This window comes from Thunnus albacares, chromosome 2, assembly GCF_914725855.1.
Source record: "Thunnus albacares chromosome 2, fThuAlb1.1, whole genome shotgun sequence".
In the NCBI taxonomy this organism is placed as follows: Eukaryota; Metazoa; Chordata; class Actinopteri; order Scombriformes; family Scombridae; genus Thunnus; species Thunnus albacares.
In genome coordinates, this window is record NC_058107.1 from 37,665,997 (window position 1) to 37,680,404 (window position 14,408).

Consider the following 14,408-nt stretch of genomic DNA (forward strand, 5'->3'; position numbering starts at 1 on the left):
TCAGTTTTAAATGTGAGTGAGCAGAAAACTTTGCAGCCCAGTTAGTGAAGTTATTGTGATAATTTATCACTACAGTACAAAGATCCGCACAGACACTCGCCTGAGGATGTTTAGTTTCAGTCACTGATGTCAGTTTGTGTCTCTTCTGCTTTTCTTTGAGTTTCCTCAGTGAAATTATTCATCCTAAAATATTGAGGCAGTCAGTCTTTATGTCTGCATTTGTCTTCATCATTGTTCTCTGTATCATAAAGTTGATGATCTTCTTTATTAACAAAATGAAATAATCATCTCATGATATTCAAAGCTCTGCTGTTGAAGCCTCCAAGCTACCTCACATGTCTTCCCTCATTCAAAGCTTACAGTTCACAATCCAGTGTCTCATGTCTACTGGTATCAGGTCTTATTAACCTTTTAAATGTAATGACCTGCAAACTGCCCTCAAACTAGATTCTTTCATCCGCCTAGAGATGTTAAAGCTTAATTTTCTGAAGTTTTAATGACTCTTGTGATTGTTTTTATTAATTCAGTTTTGTCACTTCATTGGTTGGTTGTCTGGCTGTGGGTGTGATGTTGTTCTTCTAAGCTGGTTGTGTTGTTGTTTGACTGTGAATGTTTCTTGTTCTCAGGTCTTTCTTGAAAAAGAGATCTTCACCTCTTGACCGGCATAGCCACACAAATATGTTGACTTTAAGAATAGCTGAGAATGTCAAGTATTTGGAAAAAATACAAATAGACTGCACTTCACAGTACAATTTATTTTATCAATGCAAAAGCAAGCAAGCAGTTAACTAAGTCAAAAATGAAAAATCCATTAATTAGGAGTGGGTGATATAATGATATATACCATTTGATGATATAAATGTGTTAACCATCAGAGATGTTCTCATATTGTTTATACTTTTAATCATCTCTGTGTGTATTGTAGATAATGTTGCAAATCGCTGAGCAGAATTGATTTATATTGATGCTGTATATTTATATGATGTTTGCATCAATGTCACCTGACCTTAATTTGTATTCAAACTTCTGGATCAGCCAAATAGAGAATGCCTGTCTGGTGATTTTAACCATTAACAGTTTTCCAATTGATCTTCTAGAAACTTTGCTATATGATATATATCAATATCACAATATAAAAATCATTTATACTGTGACAGAGAATTTTATCCTTATTACCCAAACCTATCAAACATAATCACATGATTACATACTGAATATTAAAAATCAATGTCTTAAAGCTGCAGTGCGGGACTTTTATCTCCCCCTTCTGGCAGTGAGAGTAATTACATCAACACTGTCAACACGTTCTTATGTCATAGGCTCCACCGTAGCTTACTCTGCTTTACTCTGCTACTGTTGCAGCTGTAAAACGGTGGATAAATTGTTTTGAGCATCACACAACCTGAAATGACTCACTTCACTATCAGAATTTGATCTATTCTGTCCAATAAGAAAGTCTAGAGGAGCCACATGATTAAATTATTTTATCGCCTTCAAGTTAGCAAAGGGATTTAAAAACTGTATACTGTGAAATACAGATAGATTTATCTGGTGGGGTTTAGGCTTAATCAGCATTGTGTGAATTTGTTTGGCAAGGGCTTGAATGTAACAGACATTCATTTATATGTAAAAGTTCTGCACTGCAGGTTTAAATCTGGATAAATGATAAATGGTAATGAAATAAAAAGTCACACAAAAAGTCTTAAAAACAAAAAATTAAAACATGTTGAAATATGGGGTAAATATTGATCAAATCTTCTCAGAAACTGATTCATCAAACCACAATGTATTACTGAATAAATGCTTGTCAAAATGTTAAAATGCATCGATGACTAATGAAAACTGATATTTTACTTCTTAACACACTATAAGTCACCATCATCCTGTGATTAACCGTAAAATTATCAGGACTTAGTGACGTGAATAAAATGTTTAAATCCGTTAAGAGTCATTATCAAGACACAGTAACAGTTCCGGGCAAGTCATGGAAAAAGGACAAAAATGATCCAAGAAGGCATGAAAAACACCAAACTCATAGATGGAGAAATAGTAAAAAGAGTAAAATGATAAGTTTCAGTCTTTCTGCTATTTTCACTGATTACTACATTTTTGAGTCTTAAAAAATGTGTCACTTGGTTGAAGTCACTTACTTCAAAGCTTTTATTGAATGTTGAATGTTTTCTAATTGTTTGCTAATGCCAGGAACAATTAGCATTTCACTTTTGACTCTCTGTCTACACGTTAATGCTGGTTAATATTTTATCTTTGATTGTCCGTTTTCCAGACTTTCTAAGAACCCTCAGAATCTTTCTGTAGCGCCCTCTAGACGGCTGGTCTATTTTTATGAGGTACGCTTCCCAAGTTCTTTATGTTTTAGAAATCTCTTTCTTTAAGATTAACTAATACTGAATGACAAGTACACTGTAATATGATATTGGTGAACTAAGTTCTATTTATTCTATAATGTAAGACACTTTTATTTACTCACTGAATGTTTTAATACTAATTTTTAATGTTTTTAATCAAAACTGTAGATAAATGAAATAAGAATTAAAGTATCCTTTAAGTTTATACCTTTCTCCTAAACACTTGCCAATTGAAATAAAAGTACTCTCAATATGTCGGTAAACATCAACAGTACTATTTCTCAGACACTTATACAAATGACAAGAAAAAAGTAAGTTTTAAAGATTTACTGTTGTAAATGTAAACACAAATATTCTTTTAATAATGAAAATAAAACACAAAAATAACACTCAAGTTCAAAAGACTTTTCAGTACCTTTTAAATGATCAATTTCTTAATATTCAAATACCCCTTTTGAGTGCACTCATTATAAAACCACCAAATAATGAAACACACCTAAAGCCGGCAGTTATAACTAACTGAAAAGGATATGGGTACCCAGTGTTAATGATGCAGGCCTGAAGCGATGCTTGTGTGCGTTGTAGCCAGAAACAAAATGGCTGCTTCACGCTAAAGCGCTGAAATAAAACAGATGGCAACTCACTGCCGTAATGGCGTACTCCTCGTCCCCTGTGCGATACCAGCGGGTTGCTGATACATGGGATGAGGTAGACGATTCCTCCTGTCAGGACCAGCGTGTTGCGGCCACGTCGGCTGCAGATGACTTCTCCCACTCTCCCGGTAGAACTCACCGCAGATCACACTGAACAGGTCCGGCACACCGCAGGCTAACTTCACCAGTTGAGTAGCTGGTTTAGCTGCTCGCAGATGAAGTCCGTAGCTAAGCTAATGTGAGCTACATTGGCTGTTAGCTGTGCTCCTCGTTGAACACTCTTTGCCAAAGTACTCCTTTAAACTCGAAACACGGTGCTGCACTGAATAACAGTCCTTTGAGACTCACTGTCCGTTTATCTCTACCTATTATTCATAAACAGTGTCCGTACTCTGCATACCTTTTCACTGTAACATATTAAACGCCAGGCAGTTCTCCCTTCTCTGCTCCGTATCGCGCGCTCTCTCTCTTGAATGTCAAGTTTCTCGCTCACACAACAAAATACACACACTTCCTGTTTAGCCAGATCTTAACCAATTAATTACCAGAATTACACTTTTCTCAATCGGTACTTCCTCTTTAACCCTGAGACTTTTCAAAATAACATGAAATATCTTAAAGTGCATATTTGAATCTTTTTAAACTTATTTATTAAACTATTTTTAAACAAACTTTATCAACCTTCATGAAATATTATTCTTAATACTTTTAATCACACTTTATCAAACATGAACATATTTAAACTATTTATTGTCCCTTTTTAACAGGGTTACACCCTCCCCCCTTTAAACGTCTGATGTCCTCATCAGATTACAAAACTTAACTTAAGTTTCTACTCAAAGTATTAAGGGTGAGATTATGAGACCCAGCTTAGTGCTTACCAATTTTTATAGTAACCCCTCTATGTACAATGGTAATGGGTTGATCTTTGGCCTTTCCTGGCTCATCATAGGTAAGTCTTACAACTGGTTTCAATGATCTTTTTGGCCTACTTGGCTTTGGTGTCACATGTACATTAGAACAGCTCGAGGGTAGTTGCTCATCTTCACTGGAGAGTGGTCCTGACTCAGAGTCGGTTGCTTGAGGGACATCTGGAACATGCTCTACAGGAGAGTGGTCTCTCTCTAAGTGACTCTCTTCTGAAGGACTGAGGACTTCCAACTGCTCTGATCCTTCAGCACTATGTCTTTCTCTCCTTCGCAAGAGATTTCCCATTAACTCCCTATAGGGTTTGGTCGGCCATTCACACTCCAGATCAGAAGAATCACTCAAGGTATGGCTTTCTCTTTGTACAGTGTGATCTGTGGAGTTTCTTTTGTGTCGGTTGGGGACACAACTTCGAGTCACAGGTCTCTTTGGAACATTCTCCATTTCCTCCTGCACTGGTATCCTCACTCGATCTCCTATGGGAAGGAGATTATCTCTGTGCAATGTTTTGACCTTCCCTTTGACGTTTAGTGGCTTTACTCTGTAAACAGGCAAGTTTGGCAACTTATCCACTACAACATAAGGGGCATTGTACCAGCGATTTTCCAGTTTGTGTTTTCCCTTCAATCCAAGGTTTTTCAGCAATACTCTGTCGCCAGGTTCTAGTTTGTGGAACCTAAGTCTCTTGTCGTATGCCTTTTTATTTTGCTGGTGTCTCTTGTTAGAGACCTCTGTGGCCAGGTTATAGGCTGTCTGCAAATCCTCTTTCAGTTTGGCAACATATGCAGAATGTGGTTGGTCAACTTTGCCATCTGGGCATGTCCCAAAGCATACATCCAGCGGGAGTCGAGCCTCTCGGCCGAACATCAGCATATACGGGGAGTATCCCGTGGCGTCACACTTGGTGCTATTGTATGCATGCACCAGGTGCACTACATGCTGACTCCATTGCTGCTTCTTTTCTTGGTTGAGTGTGGCCAACATGGATAACAGAGTTCTGTTGAAGCGTTCAGGTTGGGGATCACCCTGGGGGTGGTAAGGGGTGGTCCTTGACTTCTGTATGCCCAGTATCTTTAACAACTCTTTAATGAGTCGAGACTCAAAGTCTCTGCCTTGATCAGAGTGAATACGAGATGGCAAGCCATAATGTACAAAGTACTTTTCCACTAAGACTTTTGCCACTGTGAGAGCTTTTTGATTGAGAGTGGGGAAAGCTTGGGCGTATCTCGTAAAATGGTCAGTTATGACAAGCACATTACTCACTCCTCTTGAGTCAGGTTCCATAGACAGGAAGTCAATACAGACGAGGTCCATAGGTCCAGAGCTCACTATCTGATGTAACGGTGCAGCTCTTTGACATGGAGTCTTCCTGAGCACACACTCTCCGCAGTTTTTCACATATTGCTCTACATCGACTGACATCTTTGGCCAGAAGAATCGGCTCCTGATCATGTCAGTGACTCTGTCCACTCCTAAATGACCAAGGTCATCGTGCATGGTTTTGAGTACTACTGCTTTGAACTTGGCAGGTAGCACTAGCTGCTGTGTCTTTTTCCCTGTGTGGCATGTGCTCACCCGATGTAGTAACCCGTCAGTCATGACTAGCTTACCCATCTCTCTTTTCATAGGGAGTAACTCTGGGTTGTCTTTCCACTTGCCACACTTTAAAGCTTGTATGGTGGGTGCTATCAAGCCGTCTTGGGCTTGGGCTGCCATTAAGTCCTGCCTGGACATTTGTTCCAGTGAGTTAAGCTGAAGACGTGTGGGGAAAGCATACACGTCAGGAATGCAGTCAGGTGGAGCTCCAAGCTGTTCAGCATACTTGGGGGAGTCTGCCGATGGGCCAAGAACACCGACTCGCTGGCATATTGACTTGACTCCAGCCTGCGAGATGCTCTGCCATTCCGTCTCCTCATCTCTTGCCTCTATGCGTGACAACAGATCGGCATCAATGTTATTTCTACCTGGTCTGTAGATAATGTCAAAATCGTACACTGACAAGTCCGACAGCCACCGATGTCCTGTGGCATTGAGCTTTGCTGATGTCAGGACGTAAGTTAGAGGGTTGTTGTCTGTACGCACAGTAAAGTGGGCTCCGTAGAGATAGTCGTGAAATTTCTCCACAACCGCCCATTTCAGCGACAGAAACTCTAACTGATGGATGGCGTAGTTTTTTTCTGACGAGCTCAGTTTTCTGCTTGCGAACGCCACTGGTCGCAAGCCTTTTGGGTATGCCTGATAAAGCACAGCTCCCAGTCCCATAAGGCTAGCATCGACATGCAGTGTGTAGGGCTTATCAGGATCTGCAAAGGCGAGCACAGGGGCGTTTGTCAAACACTGTTTGATTTTTTCAAAGGCTTCAGTGCATGACTCGTCCCACCTGTCTCCAAACAGCTCCTTCTCATCCAAATAAACATCTCTCCTCCCTTTTACTGGCTTTTTGCTACGCTGAGGGGGGCCATAACCTTTAGTGAGGTCAGTCAAAGGGCGGACGATGGAGGAGTAGTTGTGGATAAATCGTCTATAATAACCACAAAAACCCAAAAAGGATCGTAGGGTCTTGAGATTGTAAGGTTGGGGCCAAGTGGTCACAGCTTCGATTTTTGCAGGGTCAGCAGCAACACCCTCAGCAGTCACAATATGACCCACATACTTGACCTTTGTTTGGCAAAACTGACATTTGTCAAGTGAAATCTTGAGCCCTACTTCTCTGAGTCTGTCCAGCACCTTTAAGAGTCTCTCTTCATGTTCTGCCAGGGTCTTTCCGAATATGATCAGATCATCCAGATAGACTATTACTTGGAGCATGTTCATGTCTCCAACTGCTTTCTCCATGAGGCGCTGGAAGGTTGCAGGAGCTCCAGTTATGCCTTGAGGCATCCTCTCAAATTGGTAGAACCCGAGAGGGCAGATAAAGGCAGTCTTTTCTTTGTCCTCTTCTTTCATGGCTATTTGATAGTAACCACTTCTTAAGTCGATCACTGAGAACCATTTACTACCCGACAGGCAGTCAAGAGCCTCATCGATGCGTGGGGTAGTGTATTGATCTGGTACAGTGCGGCTGTTTAGTGTGCGGTAGTCAATGCACATCCTTACATCCCCATTCTTTTTCCTCACAACCACTATGGGCGATGCGTATGGACTTCTGGACTCTTTAATGATGCCTGCAGCTAGTAGCTTTTGAATATGACGCCTCACATCGTCAATATCCGCAGGGGCGATGCGTCTGGAGCGTTCACGAAAGGGTCGTGAATCAGATAAGCGGATCGTGTGCTCCACTTCTTTGGCGAGTCCCACATCGAGTTCATGAAGAGAGAATACATCTGCTCTTTCAGACAGTTTTTGTCTGAGCCTTGCTTTCCATGTTTCGGGGACAGGTGACTCACCAAAGTCGATCATTCTGACATCAAAAGCATCCTCAGTCTCTGGCTTTTGTTTTGGCACTGTGGTAACCACATCAGCTACACATAGGTGACCCAGGACAGCACCGGCAGGAATGGTCACTTCTTTCTGCGACTCATTATGAACCACAACTGTCAGCCGGTTAATGTCCACAGCATTACTGGGTATTGCCATAGGTTGGAGCATGACGCCTGATGGGAGAGTAGCTGTACTGGAGGCCTCTACTATCAAGATGTCATCTGGCATGGACTTTCTAAGCACCACTTTGCAGACTACTTTAATGCTGCCACCTGCAGGTAGGACAAGTGAGCTTCGACCCTCCAACTTTACACAACCTATTTCGTCATCCTCTTCATTTGACAAGTCAATGGCTTTTTCTTTCACTGTTTCTGGGAAAGTGTTCTGTATGCCAAAGGCGTGGGCTACAGTGCCTTCAACTCTATTGTCACGCAGCTGGGCTAGCCGCTTGGATAGGTTAGCCTTGGTATTTGTCCCGAGGATCACAGGTGTCTGATCAGGACCGGGTGGATCGGGGCAAATGAGAGCCAGGGCTGACAGGGCTGTTGGGGTACCCGCTACCTTTTTGGGAAACTCTAGGTCCACTGCCACGTAGCCAAGATAAGGGTAATCAGAGTCACTTAAACCCCAAATGTTAAGGTCACTTACTGGGCGAATAGGAGTATCAGCAAGATGTCTCCTGTACCAGGATTCAAAGATGATGCTAACTCTTGAGCCACTGTCGAGTAATGCATCACACAAATGTCCATTAACTTTCAGAGGCTCCAAAGATGGTGGCCCTATTAGACCCTCTGGTATGCCTGTTGGGGCAAGCTGATCTACTACACTCCTCCTCACAGTGCAGTCAGTTTTGGGTGAGGGGACATCAGTAGTAGGTTGAGTGCTATGGGTCTTAGCCTTTTTGAGAGCTTGAATGAGTCTTTGGATCACTTTGCTTTGGTTCTCAGGGTTTTTGCACTTCCCTGCCATGTGTCCATTTTCGCCACAGCGATAGCAGAAACGCTCTTCTGTCTCAGCCCCTTGTCTGTTTTGAGTGTTTACAGTCATCACTGTGGGAGAAGGTGTAGACGATTGAGGTAATCTGGAGTTCACCTTTTGTTGTAACTGTTTCAGTTGTTTCCTCAGAGCTATCACTTCTGGATCAGCATTAGTCTCTGGGACATTTCTCACTTTAGTTTGAAAGTTCTCATTTTGTGTCTCTTTGTCCCGTGTAGAGAGCGCAGCAAACATTGATTTCACTTCTTTAATTTCAGCTCTCAAACTCTGTATCTCTGAGTGTTTGTTTTCTTCTTGAAGCTTGGTGTGAACTGTATACACTGAATGGTTCAGCTTTGCTCGAGAAGATTCATATTCTTCTTCTGAACGAATTTCTTTCAGGAGCTCAAGGAAAGTTGGGGGATTAGCTCTTCTCTCCCTCAGTCGCAGTTGGATTAACATCAGATCAGCATTAACTGCACCCCTCAGAAGCTGCTCAAGCCGTGCACCATCCATGGCTAGGGGAGTGAGACCACCTCTTTGTACCACTTTGGACAGGCAACGTTCTAATCTCCTGAGGAAATCAGATAGCTTCTCACCAGGTTGCTGCTGCTGCATTCTGAATGTGAAATACAAATCGTCTCCAGACTCTGCTAATCCAAAGGCGTTTTCCAGAGCCTCCAGGCACTTGTCAGGGGCAATGTCAGGATTGGAGAGACGCACTGCTTTTATCACTTCCAGAGCTGGCCCCTTTAAACTCTCCATTATCTTTCTCCTCTTGTCTTTAGCAGAACCCTCACTCTCTTCAACCATCAGGTAAGCTTGCTCTAACCAGTGGTCGAATTGTTCCTCTCCTGCTGGTGTAGGCACAATACCGGAAAAGATCTGCAGGCGGCGGTATCCTCCACTTTCTGCTGAGGGCTTGACGGTCTTATCAAACAGATCGCCCACAGCACGAAGGATGGCTTCTGTAGAGGGAGGTATGTGCGGGGTCAGCAAGGCCTGCACATCCTCTGTGGACTTTCCTTCTGCTTGTAGAAGAGCATGCAGTTTACGGTTAAAGTCCAACTCAGGGTCTGAGCTCTGAGCCACAGTGAATATTTTCCATGCAGTTTGTCCATCTGAGCTCAAAACTTCACTTGGGACGTCTGCATCAGTCAATTTCTCTTTGCACTCGCAAAGCACCAGTACTTCATTTGTAGTTTCGTTTAACATTCTTCCTCTCACTTGTACCCGTCCCAAGCACTTTACAGTTTGCAAAGTCTCTACTATGTGTGCTGTTTCTGTCTTCTCAGGAACGATGGTCAGCAAGGCATGGCTCTCATCCAGGTTTTCACCTCGACACCAGTTCTTCAGCTGGTTCCTGTACATTGTGACACTTTAGCTGCTGTTAGTTAAATATCACCATATATTGTTTTGTTTGTCTTTCTTAGTTTTGTTTTTTTTTCACAGTTGAATAGTTCACACACTAGGAAATTTACAGTCACAAATCACCAATTTCAGCATTAATTAACCCACAATCCCAGCGGTGCCTCCATTTTATGTAGCGCCCTCTAGACGGCTGGTCTATTTTTATGAGGTACGCTTCCCAAGTTCTTTATGTTTTAGAAATCTCTTTCTTTAAGATTAACTAATACTGAATGACAAGTACACTGTAATATGATATTGGTGAACTAAGTTCTATTTATTCTATAATGTAAGACACTTTTATTTACTCACTGAATGTTTTAATACTAATTTTTAATGTTTTTAATCAAAACTGTAGATAAATGAAATAAGAATTAAAGTATCCTTTAAGTTTATACCTTTCTCCTAAACACTTGCCAATTGAAATAAAAGTACTCTCAATATGTCGGTAAACATCAACAGTACTATTTCTCAGACACTTATACAAATGACAAGAAAAAAGTAAGTTTTAAAGATTTACTGTTGTAAATGTAAACACAAATATTCTTTTAATAATGAAAATAAAACACAAAAATAACACTCAAGTTCAAAAGACTTTTCAGTACCTTTTAAATGATCAATTTCTTAATATTCAAATACCCCTTTTGAGTGCACTCATTATAAAACCACCAAATAATGAAACACACCTAAAGCCGGCAGTTATAACTAACTGAAAAGGATATGGGTACCCAGTGTTAATGATGCAGGCCTGAAGCGATGCTTGTGTGCGTTGTAGCCAGAAACAAAATGGCTGCTTCACGCTAAAGCGCTGAAATAAAACAGATGGCAACTCACTGCCGTAATGGCGTACTCCTCGTCCCCTGTGCGATACCAGCGGGTTGCTGATACATGGGATGAGGTAGACGATTCCTCCTGTCAGGACCAGCGTGTTGCGGCCACGTCGGCTGCAGATGACTTCTCCCACTCTCCCGGTAGAACTCACCGCAGATCACACTGAACAGGTCCGGCACACCGCAGGCTAACTTCACCAGTTGAGTAGCTGGTTTAGCTGCTCGCAGATGAAGTCCGTAGCTAAGCTAATGTGAGCTACATTGGCTGTTAGCTGTGCTCCTCGTTGAACACTCTTTGCCAAAGTACTCCTTTAAACTCGAAACACGGTGCTGCACTGAATAACAGTCCTTTGAGACTCACTGTCCGTTTATCTCTACCTATTATTCATAAACAGTGTCCGTACTCTGCATACCTTTTCACTGTAACATATTAAACGCCAGGCAGTTCTCCCTTCTCTGCTCCGTATCGCGCGCTCTCTCTCTTGAATGTCAAGTTTCTCGCTCACACAACAAAATACACACACTTCCTGTTTAGCCAGATCTTAACCAATTAATTACCAGAATTACACTTTTCTCAATCGGTACTTCCTCTTTAACCCTGAGACTTTTCAAAATAACATGAAATATCTTAAAGTGCATATTTGAATCTTTTTAAACTTATTTATTAAACTATTTTTAAACAAACTTTATCAACCTTCATGAAATATTATTCTTAATACTTTTAATCACACTTTATCAAACATGAACATATTTAAACTATTTATTGTCCCTTTTTAACAGGGTTACATTTCAATTTCAATTTCTTTTTGGGGAAACTGTTACTCACATTGTATTATTTTTGGCCCCATATTCATACAAAATGAAGTGATTATTACTCAATAACTTGATCACAAAAAGGTAACATTGAACATAAAATGTAAAGATAAATGTGAATAAAAATGTGAATTACACAAAACATGATTGTCATTCAATGATTATCAGCATTGGTTATATATGAATCACACTTTAAAATCAAATGAAATCATTTTAAATGCATTTCTTTCTTTCTTTGCCCCTCTTGACCTTTCTTTCACTCTGCTGCTAGCAAACATTTGTGTTGTGTGTCTTCACTCACAACTGTTTTGTTGTTCCAGCTCTGAGCTCCTCACACACACCTGAACACACATACACACTAGAGAGGGGCCTCTCACAAGCAAACCAAACTTAGATGGTTACTGATACATAAGGAATACAGTGTAAATATGAGTATATTTAAGCATTTCAGCATTAGCATTTGTCTTATGACGCATCCAAACCCGCCAAATCAGCAAACTCATGAAGTTTTACTCCAGTTTTCATTCTTATTCTTCAGATGAATCTGTAGGGAAACAGAAAAAATTACAGAATTATTCATTTAGTCAGTCACATGTCACACAGCCCTCATCTCCCTGCTCCCCCTGAACCAAATCTCTAAGCTCTTCACCTCTGCCTCTCTCCTCATACATTGACAACGACCCACAGAATGTTGGTGTGTGTGAAAGAGAAAACACGCACAAACCTCTTTTTGGATGATTTGGGATTTTTTATTAAAGCATTACCTGGTTTCAGGCCCCTTCTTTAAAACCACATAACACAGACTCCAAGACTGTTTCCCTCTAATGTCTCCCTGAAGTCTCAGCAAACCTTTTTCTGATATTAATAACATAAATTCATGTATTGGAATATCTTGTGCATATTAATTTTACTGAGGTTTGGTGTTCAAATGATATCTCTAATGTTTATTACAGCAGTAATAACTAATGTCAGGATGACCTGGATGTCATGATTGATGTTATTTAATAGCATAAATAATGATGATTTAAGGGTTTTCACTAAGACGGCGGTCAACTCTGCTGTTCGCTGCTCCTTTAACCCTAAACTAAAACTGGTTAAGGACATCCTTTGTCCACGCTCTTACTCTCTTTTATCTTTTTACGCTTCTTAACTCTTATCTCCACGTCAGCCAACATGGCTGTCCTTTCTCATGAAGTGAACTAAAGAACTGGAGATGGAGGAGTGAAACAGCAAACACTTGCCATGTAGGCTCCTGTATTCATCTGGACAAATAAACCATCTACAGCAGAGACCCAGAGTTTCTTTCTCCTCTCATGTGTGAACCCGACTTCTTCAGTTCATCCCTCCACATGCTGCGGTTGCCACAGCAACATAGTACACAGTGCCATAGGTACTGTCCATACATTAATGTATATTATGTTCATAGGGTCCCTAAACTGTAGATATGTTAGTCATGAGTCACAAATGTGTCCTGCACACATTAGAGGCATTACACACCCACAGGACTTATTCTAAATGGCAGCGTACAGCAAATCAAAAATGAAAATTAACAACTACAAGCCTGCATTCACAGTCATAAGCTCCCCTACACAGAATGTGAATGAACTTATATTTAAAGATCCCTCCAGACATGTTTTAGGACATGTTTGGAAATACTCTGCTTTGAAAAATAATTTGTGTCTGATGTGGTTTTTCTACAAAAATGTGGAAACAAACTCTGCACATACATCATTCTGCACAGAGAAGAGAACAACATCCAACTGAAGGAACAAGAAGAAAAACATGTTTTTGAGTGAAGGAGGACTTTAAAGAATAAAAGTTAAGACTTTATGTTGCAGATGGACATGAAAACAAGAATAATCTTACTGTATCTGATCAATTAAACAGATACAGAACACAAATGTACGGTTTTGTAAAATTCAAAACACTACCATTTTATATCTTAGTATACACAAGAGTCATTCTGTCTCAGTCCAGTTTTACTCACCTTTTATAATGGCCCGAACTGCCGCTGTAGAGATGCAGAAAATGTACAGAATCATTCATTCAGTCACATGTAATCAGTAATAATTCTGCTCATGACAACGACCATTCAAACGTCTCATGATTGTTGGTGTCCACAAGCAGCGTTAACATTTTCAAAGCCTCAATAGACTGATACAAGTATTATCTACTCTGCCTGAACTGAGACCATTATACTTGTATCTGTATCAGTATCTGAAGGCCACACCTCAGTACCTGTGATGTCTGGACTCATTTAAAAATAAATACAAGGAGAAGAAGAGAAACTCGACTCCTTCAGAACAACGTTTTGATTATTTTTTGATTAATTCAGCAGATGGTGGTAGATGCACTGGCGACTGGTCATTAGGGGCACAGCCCCACCTGCTGTCACCAGAAAGAACTGTGCAAACAAATGACGTTATTATCAATTTTCAAATTTATATCAGCTATAATTTATTATCTATGAATATACCATCTTCATAAATTGCATTATATAATTTGTGTTGGGATTTTAGTTCATTTTTAATTGTTCCCTGCCTTCTGCTTCAGACTGCATTCCCTGATTCGTGTCCGCAGTGGGCCTATGGTAGCCGGTGTGAATGTGGGGCAATGCAACGTGTATTGTACGTGGGAAAATATGAATACGCATGCTCAGAGTGTTGGTGTATTCAATGCAGATCACACGAAATTTATGACAAGTGGGTCAGACAGCCCGAAGCCCATGGATGTATAATAAGAACTCTTACAATACATCCATGCCGTAGCCCCACTAAAGCGTCATTTCATATTTCAAATGACGCTGCAGTGCGGCTACAGCACGAGCTTGGAATTTACAGTCAGCAAAAAGAGGGGAAAACTTTCTTAGCTAATGCCAGCTAACTTGAGAAAAATAAAGCGGATTTCATACTCAAGCACAGGGTATAAACCCTTTATTTGGAGGAGAAACTGGAATTAAAGCGCCTCGGAGCCCACCAGCCACAGAATACTGTCATCACTCAAATTGCTGGTAAAAT

General features: G+C 40.8%; 1 protein-coding gene and 1 long non-coding RNA gene across 2 annotated transcripts in view; both read right to left on the reverse strand.

Annotated features, from left to right (window-relative positions):
* LOC122968417 (putative leucine-rich repeat-containing protein DDB_G0290503) overlaps positions 1-14,408 on the reverse strand; it is a 635,740-nt gene that overhangs the window by 222,215 nt on the left and 399,117 nt on the right. The gene's annotated exons all lie outside the window — the stretch shown is intronic.
* Positions 2,236-11,937, reverse strand: LOC122969301. The gene is made up of 2 exons (XR_006398980.1): positions 11,365-11,937; positions 2,236-2,306 (listed from the first exon to the last, which is right to left on the reverse strand). It is a non-coding gene; the product is annotated as an uncharacterized LOC122969301 (long non-coding RNA).